We start from the raw sequence: 14,210 nt of genomic DNA on the forward strand, positions 1-14,210 counted from the left end.
TCTTCAAGCTACTCACGATTTCAGAGACCTCTATGACATCCTTCCTCAACCACACCTTTTCCAGTCACGTGGAACATATGTCACATGGAAACCATTCCAGGTCTCTAACAACTCATGTCGCTTTTCCCCACAGCTCTTCTAGCTGCTCTATATTCTTCTTGAGATGAAAAACAGATGAAATGGTATCTAATGCATGGACAAAGCAAAGATTTAGACAAGGCATAATAATGTTCTGTATCTCACTCTTTACTCTTTTCATAGCATTCCATAGGATTTTCTACGCTCTCTTTAATCACCCCTAAGCACAGAGCTGATGACCTGACAGAAGTACTGTCCCAAGATCCCACAAGTGGTAACAATTAACCTGGAGCCCATAACTTTGTACACAAAGTTCATTTTCCTGCTACCAGTGCAAATCATTTCACATTTATCTACACCAAATGCACATATCTCACACTTTACTTTTAAGCAGTATCAGGAACCTAGAAAATATGTCATACATTCTTTGAGTTAAAAATCTCCAAGTTAACAGAACCACTGAAAATAAGACAGCAATAATAAAAGAATCTACTTGGGACAAAAAGYTGCTGAAGCACTCAACTACAGAGAGCAGGCAGGACAGAGAAGCCCTACAAATGGGACTGCACACATAACAAGGAGTTCCTTTAGGCTTTGATCTTTTAGTTATTTGAAACCACACAATGGCTGAATGAAAAAGGTACAAGATCCCAAAGGAATCAGATTCCCTGCTTCTATGCAGCAAGCTTCTAAAGTTCTCTTTTTATGACCACCTTYACCAAAATAAATAAATCACTTCTAAGTTTAAAAAAAAGTAAACCAAGGCATTTCCACGCAAACCCTTTCATGTCTTTCCACTGCTTCATCTAGAGTCACATGCTCAGTCCTGACCTTTCCAGATTCTCCTCTCTGCCTCACCACACTTATTCAGACTATCAAATTCATTTAGTGAAACCATCCTATCCTTTCACACTTGACTCTTTTCACAGACAAGCAGTTCATTTTCATGCAGACCCACTTTTAACTTCAAAAGATTGCTTTGTATCTCAGCTTCTGATGTCCCTTGTTTAAAACACTTTCAAATAAGGATCTGAAAAGCGTTGTAGCTGGGAACTCTCAGCTGCATCCCTGCCCCTCCTCAAAAAGGAAAAAAAATCCACTATTAAACAAAGTGAGAGGCCACACATCCACCCAGCATTTCTGTAACTTGTCAGCAGCTCTCACAGCTCACCCATGCACATCCAAGGTCACRGCCAGAGCTCAGAAAACTGAGCCCACAGCTGCAGGCCTGGATCGGTCTCCTGGAGTTACCTTTACAGTGACACCTGCCTTCACCTTAGGCCTCCTGTGAAGTCATTCATTTCCACTTACCCTTAGAACAAGATAACCGTTCTGAGCAGTGTCAGAAGGCAGTGACAACCTGACAGACACCTGGTGTCATCCCCTCCGACCAAGGCGAGGGCACAAACCTATATCACACCATTAACAGAGAAAAAGGCACTCTGAAAACTCACTGGTTCCTCATGCCAGTGCACACAAAAAACAGCACTGCCAAACTGAGCTGCGCAAGTTATTTCACACCATGCCAAACAATTCTGCTTTCCTTTCCGATGGCTCACACAACTGCACTGCCCAGGAGGGCACTGCCCCACTCAAACAGCAGCACCCAAACCCTCCACACAGTGGGTACCACACCATTAACAGTTTGGTCCATAAACAGCACTTTTTACCCATTCCGAGACGCTTCAGCAATCATGCAAAAACAATTTAATTAACAAGATTATATGCAAACTCATGAAGCAATTAGGTGAAAAAAAGGCAGAAACTTTGCCAAACTCACATCTTTTAAGCATACCTAGAAACTACATTCGTGCCACAGCAAACTAACATAAAAACTGATGTAGTGGCTCTATTAATCAAAGCATTTTTCATTTTGAGACCACAAATACAGGAGAATACTGGTCAAAGCTCATTTCAGAACCATTTTCCATTTAAAATATTTATAACTCAGTAATTTCAGGTGAGAAAACCATACTGAAAAGAGCAGTRCATTACACTACATTTCCCATTAATTTTCCTGTGAAACATCTGAGTCTCCAAAAATCTGACTTTTRAGTCAATTATGCACAATTTGGACACTCCAAAGTCAGGAATTSAGAGCTGAATCCTGTCTAGTCACTCACAAAACCTTTATAATGAAAACACATTATAATCATACTCTTTTCTTGCCAGAACAGACAAAAAGGCTGTATCATAATTTTTAAAACTACATTTGAATCCCAAAGGGGTTTGTTTGGGTTTTTTTTTTTTTGTACTACGTTTTTCTCCCATAAAACTTACTACACATATTTCTATCAGAACACCTTCAGCAATGCATCCAGAAATGCACCAGGTTGAAATTGCAGCAGCTGTGTCCTACTTACTTTCCTCAGATTTTAAGAACAAGAATTTTACCTAGCTCTAATACAGAGAATTACCACAGATCTTGAGAAAAAGGGCAAGACTGAGAGCTTCAGCATAAACATCTGCTCCCCTCCCCTTAAATCTAAATGGAAACACAATTAAAAGCATCGYTGATTTTAAATAAATTTTACTTTCTTACAGCAGATACTGCATCAAAACCACAGCAGTTAAAAAGTCAAACAATTTTCCAGCTGGCTGCTACACCCATTGAAAAACAAGACCAGTTCAAGATAATAACATGTCCTTTGTATTAAAATACCGGTCAAGCTGCTGACAAGGAGACAAATGAGTTTTTAAACCATTAGTATACACTCACATAAAATTAAAAACAGTTCCATGGAAGGCAATGTGGATWACCGTGATATGCCTCTTCCAGCACAATATTTCCCTTTGATTCTTCTGAGAAGTTATTAAAATTGGACCATCGCACCTTGCTAGAAATTCATTTATCCATTATTACAATATACAGTTAATGCAGGAGATTAGATTAGATTTTGACAAGTCTTTTACACTTCTCAGGGCAGCATTCCTATTTCTGCCWGGGTTGGTAACTTTATCTACCAGCTAACCTTTACAGCGTTGACAATCTGCAATTAACGATTYTCTCCCTTGCCCCTGATTCCCATCCCAGTGCAGATGATGCTGSTGCAGGGACACACATCCCAGCTCCTCCTGGCAGCCTGGTTCAGCCAACAGCCCCAAAAGCCCTCGCYGTGCCCCCACACATGGCTCCCTTTCAACATCTCACAAGACTTGGCAACAGCAGCAAAACAGAGCAGCCTCGAAATGGAGGARGCCATCACCTAATGAAACATGACTAACAGGACTGCTGACTGTCCAAATATTTAACTGCTCTCCAATGCTGCGGGTCAGATGGGTTAATCAAATAAACTTGCATATCCGGAGGGATTGCCCATTATTTGTGTTTTCTTTAAGTCCTCACCTGACTTCAGATTCTGAAAAGCTACCAAGCTCTCAGCAACTGTTAATGTCTGCATATAAAACTTAACAAAGAGACATCAGAGCTCTCCATCATGAGCTGAAAACGTGGAAAAGTTCTTAGAAAAAAGGCAGTTTTGCTGAATAATATGACAACTCTCTTCAGCACACAAAAGCAGCACATGCTGATGGGAACTGACAACACCTACACTAGGTACCTGGAAATATAACCCATGTCACAGCACACAACTGCACTGCAAGTGGGAATCTAACACACATCTCCCCCAGAATTAACCATTAAAACTTACAAGAACAAGAAAATGCCAAAACGGATGGATAAAGTAGATGCAAACCGTTTTCAATGTATGACAATGGAAATGAAAATAAATCTACGATTAAAATATAGCTTAGTTTCACCGATTTCTAATAGCATTTGTCTCTATTCAACAAGAATTTATGCACCATTTCAACCTGATAAGRATTTAATTTTAGGTAATAAAGCTTTACAAATTGAATTCAAAGGGAAAAAAAAAACCTCCAGCATTTCCCAATTATTTCCAGAGCTCCACAACTACAGACTTCAACTAAAAGAACAGGGAAAGCTGTCACAATAAAAACGGAGCTGACATGTGACCTCTGGATACAGTGGCACTAGCAAGCAGCTATAATAAAAATCAATATTAATTCCACACACTTCTGTTTTGAAAATAAAGCAATGAAATACCCTCACACCCACCTGCCAAAGGGACACAACGCAGACCAACTTTGTCAAAGAGGATTTTTTTAAGTCTTTCTAGGGGCATGTAATGGATTCCAAGACTGAACGTGCACTGAATGTTCAGTGAACCACGTAATTTTTAATAGATTCCTCAGGGGAGTTTACTTTATATTTTTAAATCACTCCAAGACCTTGGAATGACAACCTGATTCAGAGGCAAAGAAAGGCTTATCATGGGGTGTAGTATTGTGGTTTTTCTGGGTTTTTTTCTGAAAGAGTAACATAACAGACATGACTGTGTACTTAATAGGTACTTTAGAAAGGTCATAATTTCTGCAAATCTCAAACTTTTTATATTGTTTTTGAAAGCATACACTGAACAAGTCTGAAGTTCCTCGCTGCAGAAGTACTACACAGCAARTACAGAAAATCGATGTAACAGAAAGCTGGGAGGCACTAAAAGCTGGAATGAGGCAGCTCACCTCCTTCAGCCACTGTTGTAAAGAGTCAGGTGACAGCACTAACAAAACCACCAGGCCAGATGCAAAACCCAAATGGAGCATAAATTAGATCAGTTTGCACATTTCAGATTAAACACCCTCCCCTCCCCAGACCCCCCCAACTAATGCCCACCTTAACAAGGTCCCTATGATGTGATGGCAGATTCAGCATGAGAAGCAACCATCTCCTGAGAGAGGAAATTTTTTCAGCTGTATGATTAAGGACGCAGGAAAACAAGACGAGGAGCCTCGAGCACTACCGTTGTTAGTGTGATTTCAGCAGGATTAGGCAGAGCACGATGGAGGAAAAGCCTCAGACAATGAGTCCTTTCATACATGAGAAACAAAAACTACTGTTAATCACACCCGCGATTCAGTTTCTTCCACTAATTCCTAATCAGACATCAACAAATAAAGCAAAACACTTATTCTTGTTTTAATTCTATGAAATAAACACAAATGAAAGGAAGTGATCAGCCCGTGCTGTGAAAATGTCGTTGCCTCTCCACCTCCTGATGGATGGGGAGCTGACATGCACGAATTGTCGGGAAAGGAGCTTTWCCACAAAGCCCGTCCACAGAGAAGTCCAGAGTGGAGGAGTGCTGCATTAACAAGCAGGAGAAACTTCAAAAACCAAGAAACAAACTCAGTCAAAACCCTCTCCCCTCTGTAKAAAAAAAGACCCTGAACCACAGCCATTACAAAAAACATCTGGTGCACCACTTTGATTTTCTACATTAGTCATYGGACAGAAACAAAGCATCTCTTTTTTTCCCAAAAGCAGCAAATAATTGCAAATCCACTTCTACATATAACCTATCATTTATCACCTCATCAGYGACTGCTTGAGCCTGACAGAATTAAACACTCAACTCAGGCATTTCTGTTAAAAGCAATAATTACATCATTACTAGAATATACAAGATACAATAAAAATATAAACAAATCTGCCTGGCAATATTTTTTATGCATTCTCACTGAAATACCACTAGACTGTGTACAGGCAACATTACAATAATAAAAAAAAAAACAAACAAAAAAACACACCACCAAAAAAATCCACTTCCACCAAAGTACAGCTAGTTCTAATTTAAAATTTTACCTACAGGCAAAAATACATAAATGATTAGCATTATAGTGTTTATTTTAATTACACTGTGCAGCAAAAATCCGAAAGCCTGATAGCTCCCTTCAGATATTAAGAAAGCCASTATTCCAGAACGCACACTCCATCTATAACCTACACAGTTACTTCAGTCTATCCTTTCACTGCAATGTCAAAGGCAGAATGTCTGCATTTTTTGTCACATCTAAAACCAATACACAGGTATCAGCTCAAAGAAAAAAAACAGAGGTAAACAAAAAAAGGCAAAACAGGAGGTCAGGAGGTACCTAACCTGCTCCTTGCAGACAATGTTTAAGAGCATCAAAGATTCACTATTCTTCAAAGCTCAACTCTTCCAAGTTTAGTAGGGGAAAAAAATACATCTCTTTAATTCAAGCTTACATTTACAAATGCTTTCCAGCAATGTAACTGCTGTGCAGTGTTTTCTTTAACACCATACAACTCATGGTGCCTGCCCTAAACACTCAATGATCTAAGCAAACCAAACACAATTTATGATTTCTAGTGTGCTAAAGATGTTTTTTGTCACTGCAGTTAAGTTGCTGATCCCAGCAACTCTGTGCAAGTCWTTTTAAAAGAAATGTCTGCCCATCTACCTTGATGGTTCTGGCCAATGAAGAAGCCTTTGATCACTCTTCAGCAAAATACTGCTGTGTCCTAAAAGATGCCCAGCTTTCTGACAGCAGGATGGGGGATCACTGGAAGAGCATGACAGCCAGCTGCCATGCAACGCTTCAGAACTCTTCCGTTTTATAATTAATTATGCTCCTTATTTCTTCCACAGGCATAAGAAGGAGATTGGCACTGAGGTAAGTATAGCAGCACACTTTATTATTATCTTGTTTACAAAGAAGCTGCTTCAGGTGAGAGCCAGGGTAGGATCCAAGCAGTTATCAGCAGTAGCAGCCCGCTGCTGGAGAGCTGCAGGGTTTTATCGTGGAGGCACACTCGCTGCACTTCCATGGAYTTCTGCAGGTGACAGGTGGCCTTGGCCACCACGGCCTCGGCCACACACCCGGCCAGCCAGGGAAGTCAGCAGCAAAGAAGGCAAAGCAAAGCGAGACATTCACTGCCAGGAAGAGGCAACACCTCTGTGTTAAGGTGTTAACGCAGAGTGAACTGAGTTAACTCAGTTAACTCTCCAGAAAGAGAGCACACACTCGCTTCGGTCTCATCCAAAATCCTGCCGCGAGTAACAGAGACTTACACTTTACACCAACCCAAAAAGTGCTGCTAAAATCACAGCTGTGCTCCAGGCTTCTGCAAGCTCTCCCTGTCTTGTTCTGTCTGAGTGAAGTAGGATCCAGCACCTACTGAACTCTGTTAAAATGAACCCTCTGCAATGGGACAGACCCCAGGAAATCAGGCTAATGTATGGCCTATTCTAAAATGCTTTTTTTTTGAGCCAAAAGGCATCACATGAGTACTTTACCTTAACCATACACTGAAAGCATAAAGTGTAGCTTTACAGGATCCAAAGACATAGTAAGATCCAGAGGAAACACAAACCAACAAGAGATGTTAGCCAGACTTCCATCTCACAAGTATACTAAAGGAGAAAAACTTTCCTGCAAAAGTTTATAATCCTACCTCTGCACCAAGAGGCAGAATTGAAGCAGTAACCCTAAAATCTGCTGTAACACTTGTCTCCCCAGGTGTAATTCTTCAAATTTGCATTTTATTAACTGGAAGCTACCCATGAACAAGGCTACAGCAAGGAGACAGTCAATATCTGAAATTCATGTTCAAAAATACGTATTTCATCCTGAAGTTAAATACAAGTTTACAAGTACTTTTTTTTACCACATAACAACACAGGGGTTAGCATGCATAGACTGTAAAGGAATTTTGGTGGTGCCAAAGTACAGTCTCAACAAAACCACTGAGAATATATATTACAAAATTATTTCCACGCCTTCTAGTTCATAGGTTTAAGAGGCCAATTTTCTTTGTTTATGGTAATTATGTTTCATATTTCACTGAACTTTGACATGATAAATGTATTATTGGATTTTGTGTGCATCTTCTAGTCAATTTGTTTAATCTTGCAAATTCTGTAGTATGAGTAGTTAAAATACAAYGGACAGTACATTCATAAATTACAGATTTTTCCTTAAGGTAAGAGAATTATTATTGATTCTGCAACAACTAAACCTTTGATCAAATTTGGCGAAACAAATGTTACTTAATAAGATACAAACAAACATAACTCTTTTGTATTTGAAGAAAACAGTAGTTKGTAAAAAGGCAACAACTCTATCTAAAAACAAGGTCACGGTCACTTTTTTCTCCTTTCCCCCCATCTCACATCTTTGAAATATGTAACACCTCAACACATTCTTAATTCATTGTGTTCAAAAGGCTCCTTTGCCACTTCTWTGGTTATTCTTCAAGGCAAAAGATCAGAAGCACAGTATCTGCCAGGCAGAATATATTATTTTTTTTTAAATATGTAAATCTAAACACCAGACTAGCCTTATACTTCTCAGATCCAATTCATCCTCCCAATTAATCACCCTATCAAAACACATCTAGGGTGAAGAAAAACTAACCCATTGATGTAACAATTACCAAAATTCCTCCAGAAAAACAGATGCAGATCATCCCACTTCTTTACCTACTCACAAAACCCTCTAGGAAAATAATGATTTTTCCAAAACACTGTAAGATGTAATTCTGTGAGTAAATCTAWCTGAAGAATCAAGTACCATCCCATGAATAACTTCCTGCTCCTAAAGAGAGAAAAGTTATTAAAAAGCTCAAGTGCCTGGCTGCCTTCAGCAGTAAGGATGACACACAAGAGAAGAATCCATACACAGGAGGGATGGAAAAGCAACTGTGCTCTGTGGATCTCATAAAATAGAACAGATGTTATTTTTTGTATACACATGAGCAATTCAGTGTTAAACACAGCACTTGCAGGAGGAAAAAAAAAATAACCCMAAAAAATAAGGAAGAGAGGTCTATGAAGCCAACAGAAAATTCCTCACCACGGGCAAGAACATGCATGTTTTGTTTGGGTTTGAGTGATGACCGGATTTCCAGCACTGCTTTTGAAAGAACGATGCCACATGCCCAGCCTTCATGTTTTCTTTCTCTGTTCAATTTCGTATGACAACTTCAAACTATAAACTTCTTGTGCCAACCTAAATAATTCCTCTTTCTCRGTAACCCTGGAAGAAAGTACTTACCAACATGCCAGCTGCAGCTGAAATTCCTTGCCAAGAAATAAATGTCTTTTGGACAGGTTGTAAACTGGAAGCTTCTACGCCTGCTAAAGGACAAGAATAAGAATGGGACCATCCTATTCCTTCCTACCAGATTAATGGTATTGCTCTATTTCAGCTGCACTTCATCAAAGCATGCAAACAGAGCTCCCTCCAAGTACAATGCCCAGATATTAGGAGATACTTTTGTCAGTTTTGATCTCAACCAGGCTTTTTATAAACATTGCTTCCATCCTCTGCTCCAAAAACCCTAACTTATCTCTGTGTTTCTGATCTTTAGAATAAAGTTCTCAGATAACAGAGTCCTTGAAGGAGAAAGACCTGTTTCACCCTTTTTTTCTGGTAAGGCACAGGTGTATAAACACTGTGCGCACACTCACATTGAACAGCGAGTACTCCAGCTACCCAACTTGGCCTCCTTTYGCAGCCCCAGGAGACTTCGACCTTCCTACAAACAGCAAACACCTGCAGGCACCGGTCACTAAGCTCTCATGATCGACATAAGGTGAAGACCAAGGCATCTCTCCCAGTGCCCAGAAAGATGATGATTAACAGAGAGCAGAAGGGACAGGMTTCGWGGCAGAATGGCTGAATTAGAAATTAAAAGAAGAGACTGAATAGTGTAGTCTTCTATCTAGGGCTAAAACTGGGTTTCTCTTCTTCCAAGTGTTGAGTGGTTATTGGGTTCCTTAGCTTTGCAGGGCGATTCCCCACAAGTGTTTCATCAGGCACYCCAGCATCCACAGGTGATACACACACATACAGGCGAGAGACAGTGAGCAGCACAACACCCTGATACCTACACCACACTCTTCCTTGTCCTCCCAATTCATATAGGCTTCCCAGGTATGGGATGTTACTGCCTGTTTACATGTTCTGGGTTTTTTGGGGAGCTCTCCAAAGCTCCAAAGTGACAGTGTCAAAGGCATGAATAAAACATGTTGCTGCAGTGGAAAGCAGCCTTTTCATCTTTAACCTACAATAACCGGCCCCTTCCCCATGCTGACCATTATACCATTTTCACTTTGGCAGTGACCTAAATTTCATATTCACAAAAATGCTGCCAAAATGCCAGTTAAAAAATTCAACCAATATGAATATGTACAGATGAACATGCATACTGCTAAAAAACCAAGTACTCTCTTCTAGGAAACAAAAATAGACCCAACATTAGTAAATGCACATAAACAAAAGATGATGAGATACACTAAAACAAACATCCATCTCAAAATAAGCATCAGTACCATAAACTTTGTTTTAATATAAGAGTAGTTACATCTATCACCTTCACAAATAGAGTCAAACAGCGCTTGTTCCCTTTGTTCATTAAAGCTCTACAACTGGTACCTCCTGTATGCCCACATGCACCATTTCATTAAGCTCACTTGACATTAGATGAAGAAAGAGTACAAGAAAATTGCATATTCCCTGCCTAAAGTAAACTTGTCATTTAAACCTTGTGTATAGATAGAATTTGATATAGCACTGGYGCAGTGAGTCATTCGTCAGTTTTAGAGTTTGTACGACAGTATTCTTACATATGTTTTGCAATACTTTCCAGTTCGCTACCACCCCATGTAATTACAAGTTTTTACTGGAAAGGAAGCATATATTTTGGGTTTGAACACTGCACTAAGATCTGTAGAAACAAAGCTTACTTTTATGGTCAGATTTTGAGCAGAAGTAAATCCCCATAAGGAGCCCTCACRTACTACATGAAAGATGAAAGTCAAAGCAGTGCTTTTAAAGGAGAGCAAGCAATGAWGGAGAGCATCACAAATATTTCTCAATGAATTACTCCAAACATAAACATAAGCAACTTTCCTGTCAGTTTTCCTCAAATGCTGTTTCTTAGCTACGTAAGTTACAACTGCATTCATTCAGAACACTATATAAAACAGGCAGAAGCTACTACAGTGTTTTACTTGAAATAATCGGTGATTTTATATCCTTCTGTACTGGGGCAAGATATCACATTAAAAATTTTATCTACTATCTTACCTTCAACTCTTAAGTTGCAAGACAGACATCAGTAATTTAGCTCTCAACCCAGGTTTCTAAGACGCACTGAAATCTTTTTGTTTCAGTGGTTTTTGTCCAGATTAATACTACTAACAAGATCAGCTCAGACCATCATGTGGTGGCAACCAGCTCACTCCAATGCTTTACAGGAAAGTTTGCAATTCTTCAAAAGGCACGAGTCCCAATTTTAATTTGCACACAGCCACAGGTTCACTGTTCAGATAAACTTTTTCAGTCAGTCTCTTAAAGCTGGTTATTATTAGTTTTCCTTTCCACTATCTAAATTCACATGAATTTGATCTACCAAATTCTACATATCCTGCTATCTGATAAAAAGCTGGAGCCAAAAAATACCTTTTGCACAATTAGAGTCACCTGGTTAAGATTCAAGAACAGGCAGCAACAACTCAGGGGTTTTTTCCTCCCAACTGCACATACTATGACCTACAAGAAACATTTTCTGCTTAAAAGTAATGCCTAAACGGAGATCTATGGCTGAACATTATCACAAGGATTGCACTTACTTGACAGTCTGCTATTAGCCAACTCCATTATCGCTATTTGCAGTTTTTAAATGTACAGATTCAGAAGTAACTGTACAAAGCCTCCATTACAAGTGGATTTATGGAAAGCCACAGCAATAATCATCTTCATTAAGCATATCTTCCCACAGCCTTGCATTATGTGGACACAAAGAGGAAAACATTTCTTCTCCGTTACCCACAAGCTTAGATCCTTCTTTTTATAATCACAAGCTTTGACGGTCTTCTCTGCTTTTGCCAATGACAATTATCTCACATTCCTAAAAGCAGGACTTTAAAAGAAATAAAATCAAAAATACCTGCATAACTCTCAACCCAAAATCAATATACAACATAAGATGGCTTTTATTTTGATTTTCCAGAAGCTGGTATTTTCACTGGCAACATGAAWGAAAATAAAATGTTTTCTGTGTCTTCTACTATTTTGCTTATGGCCCCAACCAGTATGTGGCCAACACATAATTCGTGGACATGCGTATGCAAAGAAAAGGGCTGATGGCAATACTTGTAACTAAACTGAATATAAAAATCTCTTGAAATTATGTRTTAACTTTTTGGCCATGAGGTATTTTAACCCCTTCACATATGTGATCATGCTGCACCTTGTTTCAACAGCTAGATGTAGGCTAAGAAACTTGTACATTAAGATGGTTCGTTAAAGGCAGAAACTGAAAACTTAAATAATTCAGTGCATTCAACTACCACGCATTCAGATCACAAACTGGCTGCTTTGCCACACAGATTTTACTCTTTGCTTTCGAAGTTCAGATTGCTGATCATGCGCTTCACACTACGGATATCTATTACTCCTACGTCCTCAGTCTCACAGCAAACCACCACAGCAGAAATAATAAAATCAGGATTAAAGTACACTTGTTCCTTCCATAAAACCAACCTCGTGAGCCACCCATTTCCTGCATTATCATAATGAATGCAATGGACTTTATTTAAAAATCTGTTTTCAAAGCCAAACTGGCAGTCTTGGAACAATCACCCAGTAACAGACACGGAGATAAGTCATTTGAAGCACAGGACCTCAGTAATCTTAAATTAAATTTGTCATTTCCCTAGTATTTACCTTGAAAAATGAACAAAGGTGGTTACAAAAGCAGCAGAAGGAAACTATTTGCTCACTGTCCCTGCACAAGTTAGCTGCCTTCAGAGATCTCTAAACCAGCAAATATTCAACTGAAGCTTTGATCATCCAGTTATATTCAGCCCAAATCACTTTTTACGGAACTTGACAAGAGAATATTATATTTGATACTGACAAAAAAAGCTTCATTTGGTTACATGAAACAAACAAGAAACTCCAAAACGCTTTAAAACAGCTGCCCCAGTCAGTCTCCTGGAAACAGAGCACATCTTTCCCACACAAGAGGTTCGCGGGAACAGACCTTCAACAGCGCAGAAATACTTTCTTTCATTGAATTTAATTTACGCCAGCTATTTGAAGTGCCTGAAGTTGGTATTAACAGTTTCTGGGTGCAGAAACCACCGCGAAGGCAAACGCACCCACCCACTGCCTTCGCCTCCAGCCTCGGCTCCCGCTCGCCCCGGGCTCTCGCCCACCCCGCGCCGCTCCACGCGAGCCCGCCCGCCCCTCCGGGTGTCCCGCGGGGGAGCACTGCCCGCCCCACCGGCACCCCCGACCASGCAGGCGGCACAACAGGTTGCGGAGGCGGCTGCGGGGCAGGAGCTGGCCCCGGGGAGGCTGCAGCCGCACTCCCCTGGGAGGGCGAACGGGGGGAGAACCGGATGAACACCCCCACCCCAAAGCCCCCCGCCCCGGTTTGGGGAGCTGGCATCCCGGGAGCAGCGGCGGAGCTCCTGCCCGCTCCCGCCGGGGGCTCTTTGTTCTCGCCACCCAAGACGCCGCCGCCCGGCAGCCCCGCGCTCTCCCAGGCGGCGGCTCGCCCCACCGGGGGGGAAAGGCGCGGTCTGCCGCCCCCCGCTGCAGCGCCCTCCCTCGCTCCCTCCGCCCGCCGCAGAAACGGCCGGCGCCAGCCGCGGGAAACGCTTCGGGCCACTGCCGACCGCCCCGAGTCTCGCACACGGCGGAGGCACCGCGCCCGGGACACCCCGCGGCGCTCAGCGCTGCGCCCCGCGGCGCTCTACCCCTCTCCCCCGAGCCCACCGCGGAAGGGCCGCCCGCCGGGGCTGCCCCGAGCGCCGCAGCCCGCCTGGGAAGGTCACGCCGCGGCGGCGATCCCCGCGCCCCGGCACCGCGGCGCCGGCAGGTGCCTGGCTGCCCCCCGCCGACCCGGGGAGGCTCCGCGGGGCGCAGCCAGCGGCCGCCGGAAAACGGCGGAGCGGCCCCAGCGGGCGCGGGAGGGCAGGGGGGCTCCGGTACCGCACGGCGGCCCCCGCGGGGCACCCGGGGCGGCGGTGGGGCTAGCGCTCGGGGGCGCGATCCGCGGGGCTCAACAGGCGGTGGAGTTTCGCGGCTCCCAAGAACACGATCCCACCGTGTTAGGAGCCGGACGCGGGGCTGAGAAAGGAAGGGCGACGCTACTGAGCCACTTACCGGGGCTCCGGGGCTCCACCGTCCGCATGCTGCCTCCGGGCGCCGCGCGAGAACCCGCTCCGCTCCCCGCCGGCAGCTCCGCTCCGCTCGCTCCTTCAGCCACCGCCGCCGCGCGGGACCGCGCTCCG

General features: G+C 42.5%; 1 protein-coding gene across 2 annotated transcripts in view; it reads right to left on the reverse strand.

Moving 5' to 3' along the window:
• Positions 1–14,198, reverse strand: part of PTPRF (protein tyrosine phosphatase receptor type F) — a 375,522-nt gene extending 361,324 nt beyond the window's left edge. For both annotated transcript variants that reach the window (XM_057390650.1, XM_057390649.1), the window contains exon 1: positions 14,083–14,198. The gene's annotated coding sequence lies outside the window, so the exon portion shown is untranslated. The remainder of the gene's footprint in view (positions 1–14,082) is intronic.
• Positions 14,199–14,210: the final 12 nt, after the last annotated feature.

The sequence above is a fragment of the Malurus melanocephalus genome, unplaced genomic scaffold (assembly GCF_030028575.1).
Source record: "Malurus melanocephalus ecotype Western Australia unplaced genomic scaffold, MMel_1.1 scaffold_28, whole genome shotgun sequence".
In the NCBI taxonomy this organism is placed as follows: Eukaryota; Metazoa; Chordata; class Aves; order Passeriformes; family Maluridae; genus Malurus; species Malurus melanocephalus.